Source organism: Polyodon spathula, chromosome 1 (assembly GCF_017654505.1).
Source record: "Polyodon spathula isolate WHYD16114869_AA chromosome 1, ASM1765450v1, whole genome shotgun sequence".
In the NCBI taxonomy this organism is placed as follows: domain Eukaryota; kingdom Metazoa; phylum Chordata; class Actinopteri; order Acipenseriformes; family Polyodontidae; genus Polyodon; species Polyodon spathula.
In genome coordinates this window covers 45457361-45481288 of record NC_054534.1, presented here as the reverse complement: position 1 = coordinate 45481288, position 23928 = coordinate 45457361, and the positions used below count along the sequence as shown (strand labels likewise).

Genomic DNA, 23928 nt, shown 5'->3' with positions numbered 1-23928 from the left:
AAACAGGACTCAGTGAGGAGTATCCAATTTACTATCCTCTTACTAGAATAATACCTCACAGCTGTTCTTACTGCTGCAGCCAAACCATGTGACCTCACTTCATAGGACTGTAGATCTTGAATTAAAGTGAAAATAATATAAACAAAGTGATATGGTTGCTAATGTTTACAGATCGTAACTAAATTGATTTAAAAGCCTATTATGTAATATTAATTAAAAAACAATCCTACCCCTAATGCCGCCATCTCTTTGCTGTCCTCTATCTGGTTGCCACCTTTGTTTTGACACGAGGTATTGCAACGTTAGCTCTGCATTATTGATTCTGCATCACGTCGCTAGAGGAGAGGCAATACAAGGATTTTGCAGTGTTACAAAGACATCCATTAAAACACAAGTTTTAAAATTAAGTTTTGTTAAATTAAGCATGATTCAACATTACATGAGTAAGTATGAAATTCACACGAATTCAACATGAAACCAAAGACTAATTGATCGTGAATAGAGGTAACATTATCACAAACAGACACAGGCCTTTAGAAAAACACATACTGTATTGGGTGCCGCATTAACTAGGGCCTGTTTGTTTGTTTATTTGAATAAACATTACTTCCTAAGAGTAATTTATTGAAGCAGTATTCAAATGAGATCATGCTTAATTAATAAACCTTAATTTAAAGCATTACCCAACATAATAAAACAAGTAATTCACAATCTATCTCCTCATACAGATATGTATCTTTCTTGTCAAACAGAATCTGTAAAACTTACCTTATGGTTTTCTAACAGCACAGGACAGAAAACACCCCAGTTTACAAAAAGCACAACCATTTAAGTGGAGATTTTTTTTAACAAGATACAGTAGATAAACACTGCATACAAAATATTTTATACATGGATTTTTCTATAAATGTAATACAGGCTGGCAGGTCATGCATTTCAACCAACACAAGATGGCACACACACACACACAAACTTAACGTTGACATAAAAGCAGTTGTTCCACAGTCAGGGTTAATTTAAACAAAAAATATAATCTCTTGGAATACGTTTACGACTTTATTCTAAAGCTTACTATTCTGTGCACTTAACAGCACTTGATCGGAAACCAATTTATTTACATTCCCTGAAGGTGTTTTCACCAACATGCTTATGTAAATTCAAAAATATGTAAAATCAAAAATACAAAGCTGCACTAATCCAAGTTCATGTTTTTTTCACCATCAAAGTTGTTATGAATGTGTATGCAAGGAAGTAAATACAGAATACTCTCAGAGAATCACCAGTTAGGTGAACTGAACTTCCACAGAGGGAACTTGGAAATCTAACTTTAACACTGTATAGGGTAAATCATCTTTAATACATTAAAAAGCTATTTGAAAAGGCCATGTGTTTCCAAGTTTAACTTTAAATTAATCAAAGACAACATCCTTAGATTTGCTACATGGAAACACACTAGCTTGATGCTGCAATTATATCAATTGGATCATAAAAATTAAATATCAGAGCAGCAAGATGCTGCACTAATTGAAGTGAACAGTTTTTCTTCATGAAAGTCATAATAAAATTCAGTATTTATATACAATTGACCCAGCTCACATACATGCAGGGCTCCAGACAAACGTTTTGCCCAATGAGCCAAAAATGTTGGATGCCAAATCCAATTGTCAGGTGCCACTTTAAGAGCAATTTGTTCTGACACTACACCTTTCCTCAAATACTGCTGCTGCAACTGTTCCTCATGCTGACATTTTCCATCTGCGATGCTTTAAAAGTTAACATTCAAATTTCCTGGCGGTTCTGCCTTTTGGTAATGTGTTTATTAACTCAATCCTCTGAACGAATTGGAATGTGGCCTAAATTGAAGCCTGTGAACTATATAGAGCTCTGAAAATCTTTCTTATTCTTCAAAACCTGAGTCAGTGTTGCCAGCATTTAAAATGTTTGCATCACAGACAGTGTAATTTGGTCTCCATTTCCTTTTACCTGAGGAAAGCCGGCATTTAACACAAAGCTCTGGGTCAAACATTTCAAGGGAAGATGCCCTATGCAATGATTCTCACAAGATCTTAAACAGCAACCACATTAAATGAGTTGCATAACTTGGATTTAATTTAATTCTGTTTTGTCCACGTTCACGTTGTGCAACTGATATCGGCAACACAAGCATGATTTACGCTAAATGTAGAAGATTTTTTAAATCTGCACAAAAGAGTTTTAACCCTTTCAAGGCAGAGACTGAATATTTCGGGCCCCGGAACATTTACCTCAGGGCTGATCCCAAATATTTCGGGCCCGCCATTTCACAGCACTGCCTGTTTTGTTTTTCAATTGCATAATTTAAAATCATGCTGAAATGTGATCTTTGTGTACTAACAGGCTTAAAACAGTCATGTGGACTGAAGGGTAGTCTGTAGTTACGGGGGAAAGCAAAGACAGTTAATTTTGTGTGGAGTAAAACTTACTGAAATTGAAAGATCGCGCAAGATAGATGCACAGGCTGCAATGGAGTTGGTTTTTGAGACCGGGAGTGATTTTGATTACTCCAGTGGCATGGAGGATCTGAATTTAGGGGATGAAGAGGATCTTACTTTCTTACTAGCACCTATACCAAAGAGGAATCCAGCGACACTGAAGGTGTCATCCTTCTCCAATGCTTTATACTACGCATTTACTGTGCTTTCATTTTTTTAGCCACTTGAGAATGTGGCTTTACCATACTTCTCTGATTTACCATTATTTCCCTATGCTTTTACTATGCTTCTTGACGTTTTGCTTGTACCACAGAAAACTTTCATAAGGATACTGCTGTTATTCTACATTTTGCCTGACAGGACCATAATATTGCTATTTAGTACAAGTCCTTACAAGTAGAAGCTAGATAAGATCATGTTTTGAGTTCTGGCACACAAATCTAAAATAAACTAAATTGTGGCCCAACAGTGATATATTTATTTAAGTTTGTAGAAATCCATTTATTGGTCCTTTTACTATTTTATGTATTTACTTACAATTTTGTATGTGCTTATTTTATTATTATTATTATTATTATTATTATTATTATTATTATTATTATTATTATTATTATTTTGTTTTTATGTATTTTACTATTTTATTTATTTATTGTGTTATTTACTTATTTGACCTCAAGAGGTTTCTTAGTATTTGCTAAGAAAATTGATGAACATTTTGATGCAAAATATTCTTTCACTCAACTTAAACATACCCCTACTGCTTTAAATCACACACATTATACAGAGTAGAGTGCAAAACTTTGGAACCACCCCACTAAATTACCTTTGGAAGCTATAAACAAACTGGAATGTAAGCAAAGTCTATATTCTAAAGAAGTTGAGTGCACTGATAGCTGAACTATTGAAGAATACAGTAACCATCCATATATTAAATCAATAGTTTAAATATTGTCTTTCAGGGATTATCCTTTCTATTTCATGTATTATCAGTTGATACTGAAGCTATTCATAAATAATTAGTATTTCTCAATTTAGTTGCATATTATTAAACACGTTGCATAATGTAATGGGTAGCATGACCACATATTTATTTAGCTGCTGCATTTATCCAAGATGAACCTCTATATATTTATTTCTTAATTAAGGCTGAGGCAATGCATCATATCGTTCGCAACTATCGATAGTCAATCCTGTGCATCGTTTTGGATTTTAGTGTTTAAACAAAGGAAATCGCTTACTTTTTATTAAATTTGGAAACAGCAATTATTTTTTGCGCTAAGCACAGCACTTCTCTGCTCCCCTCACTGAATCTGCATGCGACTGAGTTCACCTTCCCCCTGTTGCCCTGCTCCCTGTGAGTGTTTACTGATGGGACTGGATCTGTGGAGGAGTCTTCAAAGTAACAGAGCAAGTTAAGAGCGTTGTGCTAGAATTACAATAACAAATACTGTATGGACTGACCTACAATGCCTTTTGATGTTTAACAATTACTTTCTAAAGTAAGACTGCAAGAAAGAAAAGTAAAGAAAGTAATGTTTGGGATAATCCAGGAACATAACTAATTTGCGTGACCATTTAATGAGATGCAGAGGTCGCGCTAGTCTTTAAATGTACATTTGTAAAAAGCAGACCATTTCAAAATGTTCAATTTCAACCTTAACACCTACGTTTTTACATTCTGCATCCACATAGTTATATTATTTTCCAGTGTAACTATTTCAGATTAACGAAGTTAACATGCAAAACAGTACACAGTATAAATAATGGTAGTAGAAACAGACAAAGAGAAGTTTACCATGAAACGTTTTCTTTTGAAAATTCCCACAACTTAAAAATCAGTGTTGTAGAACATGTACTAATGTCTCTGGAGGAAGCTGTTCCTTTTAGAACCCGGCAAAAAATGATTTGTGCTCTTTCCAAATCTTATTGGTGTTAATAATTCTCAGGAGCTTTCATTAAAATTGTCATGTTAGATGATCCTGACGTAAATGAGAGTGTTTGCTGGTCTGCACCCTGTTCTGCTGGTACACAAGATACAGGTATTGTAATCGAAAGCAGGAAATATGTTGGAATAACTGTCAATAAAAACCCTGCAGGCCTCACCTATGGTCTTAAAACCATGATTTCTGAGTGTGTTTTACTTGTCCAAATTCTTGGCTGAGATTTCAACAGGTAAGCTGCTCTGATACAGATTATGCTGTGTTTACACTGCCACCTCAGACCTAACTGATCGCGGAGATTCTTATCATTTTTCCTGTAGTGTTTACACTACGGTTTTGCCCTGAGCCGGCTTAGGTCCAAATGCGCGTGCATACCATCTAAATTACAACACGTGCTTGGTGACGTCATAACAACCACTGAAGGGATGACGAGTTTCCCCCTCCCCAAACCACAAAGGCGGAAGAGGCAGAGTGGTATTACAAACAAACAATACAGTGTCGTGTTCAAATTGCAGATACTCATCTTAAAAAATATATATACTTCTCTTGCAGTCTGCGAGAAAAATGGTTATTCGTTAGACAGTGTTTGATACAACATAGCAGTTCCTGACCCATTTGTTATGTGAAGAATTTCACCTTGAGTAAGACAAGTACATTTGATGTTTAATACTGTAATAATAAAGACCCTTTTGTTTTCAAAAAAACTTCTGTTTCTTCTCCAATATTATCTCACCTTGTACATATACAAGGTGAGATAATATTTCTTGCTCTCCTCAGTTCACGCTGCGGTTGACAGCAAAAAATAAAAAAATAAATAAAAATTGTAAAACAAAAATATACATAAACTACTCCGTGTTTTTAAGCTAATCACTGGTACAATCAAAATTGTTTATTTAAATAAAAATAAAAACAAACAGAAAGATGGTGTGTTAAAGAATGTTCGAAACTAAACCAGTAAGCGGTTTACAATAAAATAATTGCGAAAAATGTTAGGTTACTTACCCTAACCCTGGTTCCATGAAAGAGAAGACGGCCATGACTTACATTGGTATGGGATATTCCTGCCCTTCGGGTAGGTATTGCTGAACTCTATATACCAGAGCTGCCGAAAGACCCATTCCTGTGATGACGCACTTGGTCCCGCCTACCGAGGGAATAAAACCATCACTCGCAGGAAGATCCTCCTCCTTTTCCATCAAACCTGTGAGGGCGACCAAAGCGATGTGAAGCAAATGTGGAAGGCTGTAATCACCTTGGGAAGAAAAGTGGGGTTGGTGCGCAGCGACACCCTGCTGCCATCCTCCCAAATACGCATGCAGGAGCTGTGTACAGACAGTGCCTGCATCTCACTGATCCACTTAGCGGAGGTGATAACCAAGAGGAAGGCTGTCTTCATAGACAGGTACTTCAGCTCTATGGAGTGCAAGGGCTCAAATGGGGCCTTCGTGGAGGGAGTACCACAGAGGGAAATGCGTCATCTCTGCCAAAGCAAAGAAATCGACCTGCGTCTACCTGAACCGTTCCCAAATGCGCTCCACCATCTGAGGGTGGAGTTGCCACTCTGACGGATGCAGGCCATTCCTGGAGAGGAGGTCCGCTGCCCAGTTGCCCATACCGCTCCGGGAATGTGCGTCGCCCGTAGGGACAGCAGATTACTCTGAGCTCACATCAACAGCTTGAAAGCTATGCAATTCAACCCTCGGGACCGTAGGCCTCCCTGGTGGTTGACATATGCCACCACTATTGTGCTGTCCGTCCAGATCAGCACATGCGTACTGCTCAGCACTGGGAGGAAGTGGTGGAGAACAAGGAACGCCTCAGGTCTAAGATGGGGCGAAAGCCGGCGTCTTTCTTGAGTATCAGAAAGTACCTCGAGTAGTACCCCTCTCCGTGGGTCTATGAGACAAATGGCTCACTTGTACAGCAAGGCAGTTTTTCTGAAGTACTGAGGCTTGCAGAGGGTCTGTCATGAAAGCATTTGTGACACCTCAAAAGGGAGGAGGTCCCAAGTGAAACTGAAGCACATAGCTTGACCTAACCAATGCAGAGGCAAAGGGAGGGAGCAATGCGGCCACCTGATGGGACGTCTCGCATGCCCGGTGGGATCCTTGCAATATCTCCTCCACAGCTGGGGATATAGGCGCGTCAAGCAGTGCGGCCTTATCCACATCAAGGACCCTGGCTTGAGACAGCCATAGCCATCTACGAGCCACTACCAAGCCAGCCAGGCACCAGCCAAGGGCTTTCCCTTGGAGACCGGAGACTTGCAGCAGTGTGCTGGACAAGAGGCGCAGCTCCATGACCACAGGCTCGGGGAGCAGGGCTTTGCGCACTACACCATCCAAATACACAGTCAGCACACTCACTGTATTAGCCAAGCAAGTTGCCTGCGCTTCTGCTGCGTATGCTCGCTTCAAATGTGTCTCCGTCATCCTGCATTGGTGGCTTGGGCACGCCGATTCCTTAATAAGACAACCCACCAGCGGGGTCTTAACCAGGACCACGATGGTGGAGTCTACTGGGGGAAATCCCACCAGGCCAAGCTTATCCGCACCCTCCAAGGAGGCCAGCAATGCGGCCTGCTTGAGCACACTGGGTCCAGAGGCCAGGTCGTTGATTCCAGGAAAGTGTCAATCTAGTTTTCAGCACAAATGCAAAGGAAATACAACCGACTCGAGAAGCTCTTTTCTATCAATACGCACAGATAGACATAGCAGTCTTACCTTACCGTCTTGAGAGGGAAAAAGAGGAGCACCTTCCTGCGAGTGACGGTTTTATTCCCTTGGTAGGTGGGACCGAGTGTTTCATCACAGGATGGGGCCTTTTGGCAGCTCTGGTAAACAGAGCTCAGCAATACCTACCCAAAGGGCAGGACTATCCCATACCAACGTATGCGGTGGTCGTCTTCGAATTGAAAGACAATCAGAAACACAATCCAGGATAGTTTTTGTATAAAATGATTTGAAAATAAATTTACCCACAAAAATTTACATAGCGCAATGTATGGATATTTGGGTATGTACACTTTTGACAACAACTTAACAAAATGTAGATATTTACAAATACTACTCAATATAATTTCAATAAGTTAATAAATTCAAATATTCAGTTCTTCCCTCAGTCGTTCTTCTCTTTTTTGTGACTCTGCAACGGCACTGCAGCTTCTTCCTGTTTAGATTCCATGGGGGAGGAGTCGAGCAGCACTCACATTGTGCGTGAGTCGTCCTAAAGGTTGGGTGAGTTTACAATGGCTTTTGGATGGACCTAAGCTGGCGCTGAGCCACGTCTTTAGATGGCTGTTTTTAGGACAGCTGAGAGTAAGCTGTGTGCGTTTACACTGCAGGAGAGAGACCTGAGACGGCCAGTGTAAACACACCATTTAGTGAGTCGAGTCGCTACCAGGGACGTGAGCGTTTTTAACAGGTTGCAGGGAGAAGTGGAAGCTTTTTTTACATATTGCATTGCATAAAACTACTTCGAAATATAAAATGATTGGATAGGGATGAAAAGGGGTAACGTTTTCTTTTACAGCTGTGTTTTAGAAATGCGCTGCTGTTATTGCTGAGCGTTTTATTAAAATGTCCTCCGTAGTTTTTTTCTTGATTGGTTGTTACTCTGGCTAGTTATGGATTTAAAACAACTTTTACAAATTAAAAAAAAAAAAACTGATGTAATCAACGTAATATGGGTACTAGTTTTTAAAGCTTTACCAGCAATGCTACACAGTAATCCACAGCTCCACACGTATTACATAGTTTTTTGGTTTTTTTAAGCTTTCATAACGTCGGCGAATCGATGCATCTGCTTTTTTGGAGAATGATATATCGATAGTGAAATTAGGCATCGTACCAGTCTTATTTTCAATTTAAGATACATGTCAGAGATACCTTTATTTCATGACGTACATGGTTTGTCAAGATACTTTAAGTTTTAAATACACTTAAAAGTAAAAACACTTGCACTTATGTTTTTTGTGTGTATAGCGAACCACATATTAAACATTAGCCTCAATAAAATAGCTTTTCATAATAAAGCTAAACTTGAAAAAATGTTACATTTCCAATTAGTACCACGTATTGGAGTCATCCAGATTTATTTTAAAAGTTCGGCACAGTGTCTCTCCAAACTCTCCCTCCTCCTCCACAGATCTCTCTCCCATTCTACTTCCGGTCAGCTGACAAGGGCTCAGCTGATATCCCAGCAGGCTTTTCTCCTTGTATAGAGTATAACCTCTATACATGACATTACTCACTTAATATATCATAACTAGGCTTGCTACTATTCAATTTTTTTTTTTTTTTTTTTTTTGCCAAAATCAACAATTCAAATCAATGTTTATTAAGAATTTACCATTTTTTTCTACCTTTATTTTTCAATTCATGCAGAGAATGGGTGAAATCGACCTTTATGCTTAAAAAATAAACAAACTTTTTATGCCATTGAGAAACGTCTCATTTAGCAAAGCCCCTTTATCATATTCAGTTCAGCATGCAACAAAACCATGGTTACCAACATTGTAATCGAAATAACGCGTAGTCACAGCAGAGCTATGCCTTGTAAAGATAACGATCCTACACAAATTAAATTATCTCAAATAAATCGTGCAAATGCAGCATATAAAGTTATAATTGCACAGACTTTTATAGCATACATTTACGAGTAAACATAATATGCACAGAACAAAACATTAAAAAGTTGAACAAAACGAACTTGCACTTATTCTTCAGCACAGCTGGAGTCACTGGAAGGTAAAGCAGAGGGGCCCGCTTTATCCTGCCTCAGAGACGTCGGTCAGGGTATTGCGCACAATACTCAATAAGTGTTTTCCCCTTGCGCCCCATTTTCAAATCAAACTAGTAACTGTCACAGTATACCTAGCAAAAGCCTACCTACAACTTAACTAGTTAATTTCAAAAGTAGGTGCTTTGAATGACAGGTGCTTGAGCTAGCAAATGGCACAGTCGGTACAGGTCTTGATGACTGACAGTCATTTAAATGAATGAGACATGGCTCTAACTGTCTGACTGACCCCGCTATTGTGGACCTGGCTCTGCCCGTGTCTGACTCACCCTGCTGCTGTGGACCTGGCTCTGCCTGTCTGACTCACCCTGCTGCTGTGGACCTGGCTCTGCCCTTGTCTGACTCACCCTGCTGCTGTGGACCTGGCTCTGGTTAGGAATTCACATGCTTTTAATTATCAAGACTTTTCATTGCTGCAACAACTTGGGGAAGAATAGACTATTCTTTTGGAGTGTATGGCTAAGCTTTGACACCTCTGAAAAAAGATCATGTAAAAAATGACAAAAGCAAGTTTTTTCCATTTCCTGTACAACTTGCTTTGCTCTTTCTTTTAACATTATCTCTCCCAGCTACATCGGTTCCACAGTGTAATCAGAATGGCAATGTAATTCTCTTTTCTGTAAATCACCTCTTATTTCAATTTCAATTAAATTAACTCAGCACATACTGCATCATTGCCATATGTTTTAGATATTTACAAATCAGTTCTTCTACTGCAATTATATAAGCTGTATTGAATTTCATTTTGAATTCCCTGTAAGTTCTTTCTGCATTTACTTTATTAGCGGGAACCACTGCTCTCGCTATCTGTGTCTGGTTGGCGTACACAATAATTCAGAGGCTTTCAGTATCTTTCTTAAAATGGTCAGTTCCAGAAACAAAATCAGTTTTCTCTTTAGTACAAAACTCTCAATACATTTTGTTTTTCATTATTGTAACCGCTGGTGTAGTCCAGCCGGAATACCGTTCTGGTACTTGTGCTCTGTAGCCAAATCCTTGACTTCAGAATTAACTTGCATGGAAATCACTAAAGGTGCTATTATTGGATCACACTCAAGAGGTGGAGGGTAACAAAAAGGTGGAAATGGTGTGTTGTGCAGCATCAGGATGCTCCAAAAGGGGGACAAACGACAGAAGAAAGTGCCTTTCCATTTCCTCCAAAAAATAAACAAAATCTAACAGCCAATCTAGAATTATGTGACTGTTGACTGATTTGTAATTGGGATGTTATGAATGCTGTTATTTATCTGTAATTGTTTATATTTATGTGATTCTTGTTTATATTTTGATGCCCTGATACAGGTGTGAATGCACCGAAATGTCTTTTTGGCTTTTTTTTTTAATACACTGAGCATCAAAAGAAACATATCACTTGTATTTTGGCATCAAAAGAAACGTATCGCACATATTTGAGCATCAAAAGAAACATACCACTTATATTTAGATACAATTCACTAGTTGTGATAGAAAAATGACAAACTCTGTTTTAGAGCAGGTGCAGTGACTTTTTACTGTGCTGATTGACATCATGAAGATGCTGCAAAATGATCTGTCGATTTTGGGTAGATGTTGCGACTCTTGGTCTCCCAGTTCATGGCCTGTCATTGGCAGAGTGTGTCTGGTTATACCGTCTTGCCAGGTTCGAAATTGCCGGCTGTGAGCACCCAAGACAGTGAGCCACAATACGCTGCCCTAGTCCAGCCTTCAACATGCCGATTGCATGAAGGTGCTGCTCTCTTGACAGATGTGGCAAACTGTTTTTTTTTTTTTTTTTTTTTTTTTTTTTGTTTTGTCTGATTTTCTTATTGCTTTTATTCAAGCTTAAAATTCAACAGCTGAAATCATCACTCCATAGCCAGTGTCCAATCAACTGTCTCACTAATTAGGTGATTAAATTAGTCATAGTCACTCATGTCACAATGTCATGGTCAAGGATGAATGATCGAGTAATTAAAAATAAACCAAAAACATTTTGTCAATGTCCATCATTTGCTTATTTTTTTTTTTCAAAATAAATGTGTTATAATAGGCGATAAGTTTCTTTTGATGCTCGGTATATGTAGAATAAAATACAACTATAACTGAACTTTCATTCTTATGGAGTTGCCAATATTTCTGTTCATACGAAATGTTTTGGTGTGATGCACACATTTTACTTGACCACGTTTTGTTTTGAAATAAAGCTTCATTTTTTTTTATTTTTTAAACCTGGTTGTCATGTATTTATTTGTTCCCCCAAAAGGTTCAACATTTCAATTCTGACACAAGAGGACTTCAGTTTTACATCTCATCCGAAGGATAATGGCTGTGGGGAGCAATAAACTAATACAAATGCTGAAACAAGAAGTAGATTATTGTCACTTACAATTTCTTTTTGAAAATGTGTAATTATTAAAACAAACCGCAGAGGTGAGATTTGAACACATGGGCTGTATCCTGATCACTGTGCAAATGCGAGTGTTGCTTGCTCCTAATTTTGGGGCACATAAATGGAGTGAAGACATAAAAAATACAACTACTGCACTGAAATGGTATTCTGAAGATGGGTCATTCCATGCTAACTTAACCAGAAAAGGGGCATTTAGTTATCCATGTCTGACCGTCTCAGATTTAGCTGGAAAAATTCACCTGGGGGTTTATCAGACCCGCCGAGTTCAGAAATGCAAATTTTTTTGTTTTTTTTCCCCCTTTCGCCTGTGGCCTGGCAAAGGTTAAGTGAAAAATCACCCTGGGCACAACTAAGATGCTACCATCATGTGTAGCACCTTGTCGACTCATAATGAACAGGGCATTCGAGAAAAAAATACCAGGAGCAGCGAACTCACTTCTGGCAAGTTGCCAGACGAGGGGTAAGTGACGAGTTTTATTCAAACTTCAGCCCAACCCTTTACCCTGTAGGAGATGCAGGTCCTAAAATGTTAGTATTGCTATACAAACCGAATTTTGTGAAACACTTGGTTTCAACTCCCCCCCGCTGGTCATTAACCCCCTCTGAAATTTGAATTTGTGGTATCTATACCAAGTTTAGGCATATTTAAACTCAGTGGGCCCGAAAATCCTCAGGTGTTTTTTTTTTTTTTTTTTGCAAAATCCGAAAAATATCTAAATAAAGCTGACTTAGAGGCAGGATAAATCTCTTTCTAATTTTGTGACCCCTTATTTTTATTTCTGTGTTTAATGTGTTATAGAAGAAGCATATTTTATCTTGCAAACTTTAAGAAAAAGAGACAATGGAGTATTCATATTTAAGATTAATGTTATCTGTTGCAAAGGTGTGATAGCTATATCTCAGATTTTAGTTTAATAGAATAAAAACACATTCATAAAAACATGTTGTTCCTTCAGCAAAAGAAGCAAATGTCAGGGCTCAAATTACTGGAGGGCTGGGGTGGGGTCGATCCCTTTAAGTTTCTTCAAATAATTGTATTTCCAAATGTCCTGTTTAACATGTTTTTAGCCGACACGTATCACTTAAAATAGAAAGGAACTTGTTAATGTGTTAATTATATGATGACATTTCCTGCCTTATCTATGCAGTCTTTCAGTACCAATCAATGATAATGAGAAAGTGTCTCTGTGTATTTTAGGCTTATGCTTATGCTTATGTTAAGGAAGATTAAATAGTATTCCTTTCATAAGAAGTCAAAATATTTCATTTGATCAGAAAAGGAATACGATGTAATCTTATTACACCTTGATCCTTGTCTCAGCCTATACTGTTGACTGCTGAAAAATTAACTCCAGCCAAGATCAAAAAAATTAGTCTTCGTAAAATGCGTAGTTATCTCATTTAGATTGACAGAATATGCTTTCTCATGATCATTGACTGGTACCGAAAAATGGAATATGCAGGAAATATAATCTTGCAATAAACACACTTTTAACAAGTTGTAAGCGAAGCCTGTCAGCTTTGGGCATGTTAAAGGGGGAATTTGGAAATATAACTATTCTGAGAAACTTAGTGGGTTTTCCAACATGGACTACTATTTACCATACTTAATAAACTACTTCAGAAGGGAATTCCTGTTTCTGCTACCAGAGCAGCTTCTAAACAAAACTCAGAAAAGCGGATTAGTGGGCTTCATTTATTGCACACAGTCAAAAGCTATTTAACACATTTCATCACCTTTAATAGTAGTAGTTTAATAGTAGAAAGTGGCTGGAAAAATTCTTAGTATCTCTTAATCACAGCACATGAATGTTCCAAGCAGAAACTGCAACAGAACAAATACCATGTCTTGTAAGAAATTAAATATTTTGAAAAAACGATTCTATGAAGTAACCTTTATAAATAGATGCAGTTTCTAGGCAGAAAAGGGACTAGATTTGAAAGAGATCTAAACTTTCTCAGAGTGTCTTTGGACCCCCCCCCCACCCCCTCCTCCTTAGGAATACCATTACCATAAAAAATATTCCAAAGCAGTCTTGTTTACTATTCACATGACAACCGTGTTTTAAAATCAGCTTATCAGTGCATCTGTATTGGCTTTTCTGTGACCTGTACTGTACAGTAGGAGGTGGAACAAAGTCAGTGTTGCATTGTTATTTTGATTTAGATTGCTAAAATCTAGGTTTTAGCATTGGAGGTAAAATACCAAGAATGGACGACAAAGCAAAAAAAAAAAAGTGAGGATCGCATCAAGACATTTCTTAAAGACACTTCCCATGCTATTTAGCTTCAGAATCACACATTAAATGAAGAGTCACTTATAACAATATCTCACCCGAAAAACAGAGTACAAGGAGGTTAAGTGACTTGCTCAAGGTCACACAGTGAGTGAATTGGGATTTGAACTGGGGACCGCCTGGTTACAAGCCCTTTTCTTTAACCTGGAGACCTACCACTTGCTGTTCTGACTTGCGCTGTTTTTTCTTGCTCTGTGCTACTGCCGCTTGACACGATTGCCACTTCTACGTTCAAAATCAGAGGCTTGCGAAAACATAAGTGCATTCTGTCTCAAAGGGATTGTTGCCTGGCCCTGACTGGATAGCAGATTCCTCAACCTGCTCAGCATTGATTGGCTGGGTGCTGTCAGTGCGCCACTAAAATGTGCTTGAGCTGGGTTTTTAATTTCATCAGAATCACACTTTTGGAGAAGCCACTCCCTGAGGGGCAAACGCGATTGCACCCATTTCATCAGAATAGGGCTCATGGTGTCACAAGAACCTTTAACCTATATAGAGTATTAACCCAGTAAAGACACTGTTTGGCGGTAGCAGTTGTATGCATTACAAAATTACCAAAAAAAAAAATAATAAAGTTACACCTATACACTACAATCCCATTGTAACAAATTTGCAATATAATGATTCTGCATATCTCTCTTTTAGAACGATTATTGAAGAATGTATACGAATTGTGAGGCTTGGTGGTCCAGTGGTTAAAGGGGCTTATTACCATTTCAATCCCAGCTTACCCACTGACTACTGTGTGTGACCCTGAGCAACTAAGATAACCTCCTTGTGCGCCGTCCTTCAGATGAGACATAAAAGCAAGGTCCTATAGTAAGTGACACTGCAGCAGCAGTTGTTGATGCATAGTTCACCCTGTAGTCTCAAAGTCACTTTGGATAAAATTGTCTGCTAAGTGACCAATTAATAATAATAATAATAATAATAATAATAATAATAATAATAATAATAATAATAATAATAATAATAATAATAATAATTCATTTTGCAGATATTTTGCACGGACTATCGAGTCACAGCATTATTACTCCAGCCTTTCTTCTAACTTGTTTGGAGTCATTACTTTGAGACTCTAGACAGTCATTGCAAAATACCTGCAAAATTAATTCCTTGCCACGCAATTCTGACATGCAATGTTTTATCTGAATAAGGATATCCTTGCTGGGCTCCAGGCACTCACCCCTATCTTAGCTCTGCCCATTATGATGTAATTGTCCTATCCTTTTCACAATCCTTGGTTTCGTCACAGCAATAAGCAGCTGTGGGGAAATCAAATTAGTGTTTCTCTGCCTTAACACTGAATAATGCTAGAAACATTGTAAAATTGCATAAAAAAGGTGTATGTTCAGCTATGATTTTGTGGGGGAGGAATAAGGTGCCAGTGAGCTGGGACAGGAAAAATGTGTGTCCATGTTTTCCCCCGTGTCTGACTTAGCTGGGGCTGGTTAAGCAAGGGGGAGTAGCAAGTAATGGTTGCATCAGACACGGACTAACGTATTAACTATTAAATGTGTTACCTCAAGTTCAATCTACAAACAAAACGTGAATTAGTTAATAATTTTTGTTTAACAATATTTTATTGGCGTTCTGGTACTTTCAGATTTAGGATACACTACTGATTGTAAGGTAACCAGGGAAGTTCTTGAAGCCACAAAGTTTTAACGTGCCGTGCTTGCCTGTTTGGATATTGAGGTACATGTTCTACATAAAATGGTTTTCGCTGCATGTTTGTGTGAAAGACATGTGTGCAACACACAACTCTTTCCAAGTTTATTTATTCTTTTTGTACCTGCAGCTCAGTTTTACTCAATGTTTTGCATTAGGAACTAGTACGCACGCTGACATTTAACCACCATGACGCTGCTCTACAAATGTAAGCTGGTGCATACTGTGTTCTTATTTTCTCTGTAATTTTGTATTTGATCAGACCAAGGTGAAATTGGCAACCAAAAAATGCAGGTGGACCAGACCTGTGGTTAATGAATTTTCTTCCTACACAAACATTTGAAAAACGTAGACAATTTGAGTGACAATGAATAAAAAATGTATACATAATTGGGCCACAATACATTTAATAAAAAATAACCGATAAATTAAAACCAAGTCACCATAAACAAAGAAGCTGAAAATAATGAAAGCTCTGCATGTATCACTTAGTCATGTACTATAACACAAGTTAAACTTTAAATAAGTATTAATAATATATTACACTATGCAATAACAGCTGTAGAAAGTGAGTTTTATTTTTATTTCTTTTTTACTTCTTAATTCATATTTTAACTTATTATTTCTATTAATAAACTGGACACAAAAATGTTGTCTTTTGCTATTATTAATGCTCTGACAACAGGTCAAACTTAATAGGTTAATCAATCATATAAACTGATAGAAATTAATACTGGTACCTAAAGTGCATTACTAACGTATTTGAGTAAAAAAACAGAAACTTTCACTTTCCTTTTCTAATCACTTTCTCTCCAATTCCCAGCTAAACCTAACAAAAATAGAATGTTTTGCAATGCCGTTGTATCATAACATGACATGCAAAACAGGAATAAAATAGGTTGTTAAAGCTTTACTTTGCCCCACTGAATTAACTGAATAAACAGTAGTCAAAGTTTCTTGTGTAATTCAGATAGAAACAGTATAAAAGTAGACCTTTTTTTTAATCCCCACCATTGTAGTGTCAGCACGATAAACAGTGTGGCAAAAGACATTTACATAAATAGCATTACTGTGTTTTTATTTTTTATTTTGTTTTGTTTTTTTTAAGATGTACACGCAAGTGAAAAAACTAATTTAACTTCAAATAAACTTTTCAAAAAATAAAATGTAGAAAAAGGGGGCACTGAACAAAGAAAACCAAAACACCCCCCCCTCCCCTTATTATTTTTCTCATAACAGAAAATAGGATCACAACAAAGACTGCACCCAGCTACCTCCAGACCCTCATTTCTCCGTGCAACCCCACCGGACCTCTCCCCTCCGCCTGCACTACAAGATTGGCTGTACCTCCACTATGCTCCCCTGCCTCCAGAGGCCGCTTCTTCTCCACCCTTGCCCTGAAGTGTTGGAACGACCTTCCTATGGATGTCAGGACTGCCGTCCCTAACCACCTTCCGTTGCCTCCTCAAGACACACCTCTTCAGACAACACCAGTAAAACTCAACTCTTCCCTCCGGACAATATAGCACTCTGCCTTTAATGCACTTTAACTTGCACTTATCTGCTCCCTATTTTACTGTGTTTAATCCTGCACTTAACCCTGTATTATCTTGTATTTCACTTGCACTCTTATCTAACCCTGATGTAACTGTCAACACTGTTATCTGCTCTTGAACTGCACCGATATCAAATCATACTGTGTTTTGTATTTGCTCTTATTAGGACTGAAGTCATTGTATTTTGTATCTTGCTCTTAATTGTACTGTAATTCTTGATATGTATTTTTTTTTTATTTATTTTTTTTACATAACTGTAAGTCACCCTGAGTAAGGGCATCTAAGAAATAAATAATAATAAATAATAATATACATAATATTTACCTTGCAAGTTGGGCCTGTGTTTGAAAAGTGTGAAACATATTTAGGTAATGTACCTGCATCCGTATCCTGATTCTGAGTCGTTTGTCCAATCTGCAGAAGCACTTTACTTTACAGATCCTGCTTTTCATGTTAATTCTCCCTGTCCCGAACCTCACATGCCTTTAAAATAGGGCTGGGTATAAAATAACATTTTGAATGATATTTTTGCCATTATAGTGTAGGGCTGGGTATCGGCAGTATATATACGATACGATTCAAATCGCGATAAGGGGGTCACGATGTGTATCACCATACAGTAAATGAAGCATGAAACATAAAAATCACACAATTGCCTCATTTGCTTGTGCAAGTGTTTGCAATCACACTGGTATAGATTTTGGTCAAATAAGCTTCATGGTCTGTTTTGCTTTCTGTTTATTCTTTAAAATAAATGTATTTAGAACTAAATTACAATTCAGGGCTCCTATATTTTTGTCTTAAGAGAGTCACTGGCTCATAGGCACAAAAAGAAAAAAAGGTTGCCAAATCCAATTGCTGGGTGCCACTTCAAGAGCAAGTTGGTTGTATCATATTCAACCTTTTAAAATACAACCTGCTAAGACGCTAGTGGTAGTAAAACAGTAACTTAATGTCTGTCTGTACTCTCTTGTTTGCTACCACATTCTGCTGAATGATTAATCTATGCAGCTGATGATAGCAATGAAATTAAATATTTTGCAAGTGTTAGGTCTAGAATTGGTGATTGCACCTCTGACTGTGTACAGTTGTAACATGTGAGATAGCATGCTGCAGCTCCCATGCTCAGTGTTAGTCAAGTCTGACAGCATGTAACAGACAGCTCCTTCGATTACTTTACACTGTTTATTTTTCAGTAAAAACAAGTTTAAAATTGCAGTGAGTTGGTGTAATAGTATTTTCTTTAGTGCAAGGAAAGTATCTAAATATTGAAACGACCGTTGCGTAACTACAGCCAAGCATTTAAATGACCATTTTTACCACACTGTCTTTAAAGTGCTATAAAATAAAAACGTATGAGACAGTAGAGTGAAACAAATTGTATTTGTTTTTATTTCCAGACCCTTGCCAGAACATACTACTACATTTGTACTCTTATAAAACAGCTAGTCATTTTAATTCTGGCAGATATGTCAGCACTGAAATAGTTAAAGTGCAAGTTCCCAAGTCAAGATTTTAATTTTTTTTTTTTAACCGCTGAGAGGAATAACATTTCACCTACGTTAGCTCGAGAGGGGGACTCCTGGGGGTCAAACTGAGGCAGGGTGTCAGGGCTGAGCTATGACCCTTTTTATAGAAGCAGGTACTTCCTACATTTTCACAAACGTATGTTAATTGAATAGTGAGTAGTACAATATTAGCCAGTGGCCTTTCATAAGTCATGTATAATTTTGTTTCCAATTTAAAAATGTTTTAAATAAGGTCAGTTTTAAGGTTACCAGTTTTGAACCCCAGGTGTCCCTCTATTAGACTGACGAAAACAGTAAATTAGTAATTCCTCTCAGGGAGGGGGGAAACAAACTTGAAATAAGCCTCTTTTCTTGTCTGGACCCTCGACTAACAAAAATACTCTTTACTACAATTCAATTTGACAGCACCGTTTCTGAAACTGACAAGACATACATTTACAAACTCCCCAGTTGCAAGAGATTTCTGATTTCCTGTCTAAATTACTAGGTTATCACTGCATCTTTGAAGATATTTTAAAAACATCTGTTGTGAGTTTGTGTAAATAGTTTTAACAGAATAATCTAAAAGGAGAGTAAAAGTGTTGCAGCAGGAACACAAACATTTCATTTGCGTGCAAGTCAAAGGGTTAAGCTGTGATTTGAAATACCGACCAGACTTGTTACAACGTGAAATGTTATTTGTCTGTGTATTTTCCTTTACCTAAGGTGGCAAATCAGCCTACTGCCAAATCAGCTGCCTTCAACTAGAGTAAAATAAGAACCACAGGGGCCAAGAGAGAATGTGATTGATAGGCATGTCATGGTTGTTTTTCTGTTTGATATTTTTTCTTTTTAAAATCAGTCAGATTGAAGTAATACAACAGAATAGTTGTATGCTTTTGCCTTATGAAGGTATTCATTTCAGTTTACAAAAGCTCCCTGACTTTGAAAACTCAATGTTGACAGATGGTACGACGGGGATCTAAAGGACACAGTTCGTGTGGGAGAAGTTAGACAACAGGCAGTGGAAGGGGGTTGAAGAGCATAGACAGTAGCGCTTTACCAGGCAAACTGAAACTCTGGTGCTTTCAGTTTGGTCTACTGCTGTGGCCACTGACTGTGTATGAGGTTTCCTTGACAACAGTTGAGAAGCTGGAAGATTTAATCAGTTCATACGTCAGGAAATGGTTGGGAGTTCCACACTGCCTTAGCAGAGTGGGACTTTATGATAAAGGAATACTGCAGCTACCTATCTCTGCTGTAACCAAGGAGTTTACGTGCGCCAAAGTCTGACTACAAATGACATTAGTAGATTCACGTGACAAATGCGTAAAGGGGGCAGCACCTGTGTTTAAAACTGGAAGGAAATGGACGGCAAAGCTGTGGAAGATGCTAAGGCTGCCCTTCGAATCTGAGATGTTATGGGGCAAGTTCAGCATGGAAAAGGAGGTTCTGGTCTCAGTTCAGCTCCTCCTACATGGCACAAGGCAACCCCGGCTCAACGGAGGAAGCTGGTAGTCAACGAGGTGCAAAAGCAGAAGTAGAGGATTAGGTGTGTAAAGGCCATTTCCCAGGCCAAGCAGGGAGAATGGATGAGATGGGAGAGTGTGCAACAATGCAAGATTGGCTGGCAAGACCTATGGACAATGGAACAGAGCAGGATCAGTTTCCTCATCAGATCAGCATATGATGTTCTCCCATCACCACAGAACCTAAACCTCTGGGTGGGTGAGGATTCCTCATGTCCTTTGTGTTCATCACCTGCAACATTAAGGTACATTTTGACAGGATGTAAGGTGGGTCTTAACCAAGGACGGTTTACTTGGTGCCATGACCAGGTGCTGCAATGTTTGGCCTTAACATTGGAAGACAAGCGTAACCTGACCAATAAGTTGCCACCAGTTCCATCAAAGCATTGCACACAAAAGACAGTATTCCTCCATCCAGGAGAGCAACCACCAAGAAAAGGTGTTAAAATCAAGCCTCACGCAGGACAACTGGAACCTGCTAGAGACTGGAAGATGCTGGCAGATGTTGGTAAACGGCTTATTTTTTCAACTGAGATTGCCACCACTAACCTTTGACCAGACATTGTCTTGTGGTCTGGATCAGAACGCCTTGTTCATCTGGTAGAGTTAACAGTGACATGGGAATATGCTGTGGATGAGGCGTATGAGAGGAAGAAACTTCTGTATGCTCAACTAGCTGCTGAAGCGGAACAGCGAGGATGGAGAGTCCGAGTTTACCCAGTGGAGGTGGACTGTCGAGGATTTGTGGCACACTCTACAACTTGGTTTCTCACAGACGTCAGGTTCAGTGGCCAAGAGTTGCATCACACGTGAAGAACTTATCTGAAGCAGCAGAAAGGAGAAGCAACTGGCTGTGGTTGAGACGGAAAGATTCTGGATGGGTTTCTCAAGCACAATAGAAAGAAAACAACGCTGATGTACAGGTAAGTAAGCTGGGCTGAGCTGAGTGGGGGATGGAAGGGGGTGATGCTGGGACACCTGAATCACTGTTGAGCCCTCTTGAGGTGTCGTGGGCTAGTCAACGAAACACCGAGGATGGAAGGTGCCCACTTGAAGACCCCAGAGATGTACCCTACTTAGCTCAATCCAGATGGTTGTCATGCTGATGCGCTGGGGAGACCGCACTGGGTTGATCCCCGGAGTCAGCATCGCAGCCGTTGTGTGTGCTGATGCGCTGGGGAGGCAAAATGACCTGATCCCTGGAGCCAGCATTACACTTCAGCAATCAACATCAGACAGAAGGATATCTACATCATCAGATGGAGAACAATGCAAATGGATGGAGATGCAGATGGATCACATTAGTTTACTGCAAAGCTACATCTTAGTTGGTGTTTATCTTGGCGAGAGCAGAGTTCAAATCAGCACGAAGTTCAACATCTATTCTCATGTAATGGAAATCAAATCGTTTGATTCAGCTTTTTTCAAGAGCTTGAATAATTTTGTCTAGCAAGAGAAACAGTGGCACATTTTGCAGTGTTTACATGCCATTTGTAGCAATTCGGTGCACTCGTGGAAATCAGAATACAAAATAATAAAATGATACGACTAGTTTATTAAATCTTTCCAGAATCACAATCGTATCCCTCAAGACACTCTCGCAATGACAAGTCGCTTTTTTATAAAACAGCACTGTATCCATTGTAAATTAATCACTATTCGTGCCAAGAAGGTGTTCGTTTAAAAATCTGTTTCACCACAAGGGTGCTCCTATCCTTCACAAGGGGAAGTGCTCCTATATGCAGAGGCTACTGCATTAAAAAAAAAAATCTTTGAAATTTCTATGATCTAGAACAGCGGCTATTGTAGGGGGGATCGCGTCATCACAAAAAATACTGACATAACCTTCAGATCCTTAGCATTACATTACAGCACATACACACTTAACCCTTAACAGTACAAGATGTAATAGGAATCCAGACCTCCTGCTTTTTTTCATGTTTCACACAGTTTCTCAGTTTGCCACAATGCTTGGACAATGTTATGATTATTGTAACAATCACTGGTGAACTCCATTTGTTTGGTACTTCTAGCTCTGTGCACATTTTCCAGACAGTAACACATTTCTTAAACATCTACATACCTCTAAAGAAACTTTGAAAGAGGAACATGAAGAAACAGACGTTATTTAAAAATCAGAGGAGTCTACAAACAAACTATAAAAATACTATATGCAAGTTTTCAATGCTTCGCAATGATAGAAAAATTGTATCTTAATTCACACAGAACAACCATCTTGAAGCAGAAACACACAAGTGACACAAATGACAGGCTTGTTCTTGATTTAAACACTTCAACTTCCGTGGGTCTAATATTATGCCTCGGTTTCCTTTGGTAATCTACTTATTTATGTTTCAGTTGAGATGGTTTGGTCGAAATAAAAGTGCATTTTATATTGGCTAAAAATATAATTTGTATTTATTCCTGAAAACTGTTAACACCCCAAACCCCTTCTTCCATGGATCTTGCACCTCACCCTCCTTTTAGAAAGGCTCCGGCGCCATTGACTTACATGCCCCTGCTTTGTTTACTGTTTCCTATGTAGTACATACAATAATTTCATATGATATTGCACTGCAGCGTGGTTCGTCACAGCATGAAACATTTCCAGACGGGACCTCTGCAGTAAACATAAAAATAAAAGCATTTGAAATCATCTGCTTTATATTGGACAGGATTTTTGACTAAGCAGACAAAATTGAATAGCTGTACCATCATGTCTTTCACCTGCTGTATCTGATGTTCTATGGCAAGCCAAATTATCATTTAGAGATACCTCTAATTGTATTTTAAGATATATTGAAATATTTAGAGATATCTGTAAAACATCTCAAGATATCTCAAATTGAATTCCAGATATCTTTAATTGTGCAGTTTGTAAGATATTTAAAATTTAAAGATATCTGTAAATCAAATTTGACATATCTAAAAATGAAAGACAGAAATCAAATTGATTTACAGATATCTTTAAATACTATGGAAACCATATGGACTGTGCTAGCATGGAACGCCAAACGTCATTTAGAGATCTCTTAAAATGAGGGTTTTAAAGATAACTTTAAATCATTTAAAGACATCTCTAAATAACTTCCTGTTCATTTAAAGATATCTTTAAATCATTTAAAAATATCGTCAAATAACATCCTCTTCATTTAAGGATATCTGTAAATCATTGAGATCTCTCTAAATAACTTCCTGTTCATTTGAAGATATCTTTTAATGGACAGGAAGTCCATTGAAAACAGAGCATTTTCACAGGAAGTCATTTTGAGATCTCAAAATTGCTCCCTGTTCATCTTCAAATGATTTAGAGATATCTCTAAATGAACAGGAAGTTATTTGAAGATTATCTTCAATTGATTTATAGATATCTTAAAACCTTCATTTTAAGATATCTCTAAATGACAGTTTGGCGCACCATGCTAGCCAAATCCACATATTATATCTCAATCATTTGAAGACATCTTCAAATACCTTCCTGTTCATTTGGAGATATATCTAAATCATTTGAAGGTATATTCAAATGAACAGGAAGTTATTTCAAGATATCTCTAATGGATTTAGAGATATCTGAAAATTATTTTAAGATATCTTAAAAACATTTAAAGATATCTAAAAATGCACTTAGATATCTGTATATCATTTTGAGATCTCTAAATGTATTTTAGATATCTTAAAATTATTCAGCGATATCTTTAAATATTTGAATATCTTCAAATACTTTGAGATATCTGGAAATTATTTAGAGATCTCCACAAATGAATTTG

General features: G+C 38.0%; 1 long non-coding RNA gene across 1 annotated transcript in view; it reads right to left on the bottom strand.

The window, feature by feature from the left end:
* Positions 1-23928, bottom strand: part of LOC121319278 — a 109583-nt gene that overhangs the window by 26013 nt on the left and 59642 nt on the right. The window contains exon 2 of the long non-coding RNA XR_005950689.1: positions 231-335. This is a non-coding gene — a long non-coding RNA (uncharacterized LOC121319278). The remainder of the gene's footprint in view (positions 1-230; positions 336-23928) is intronic.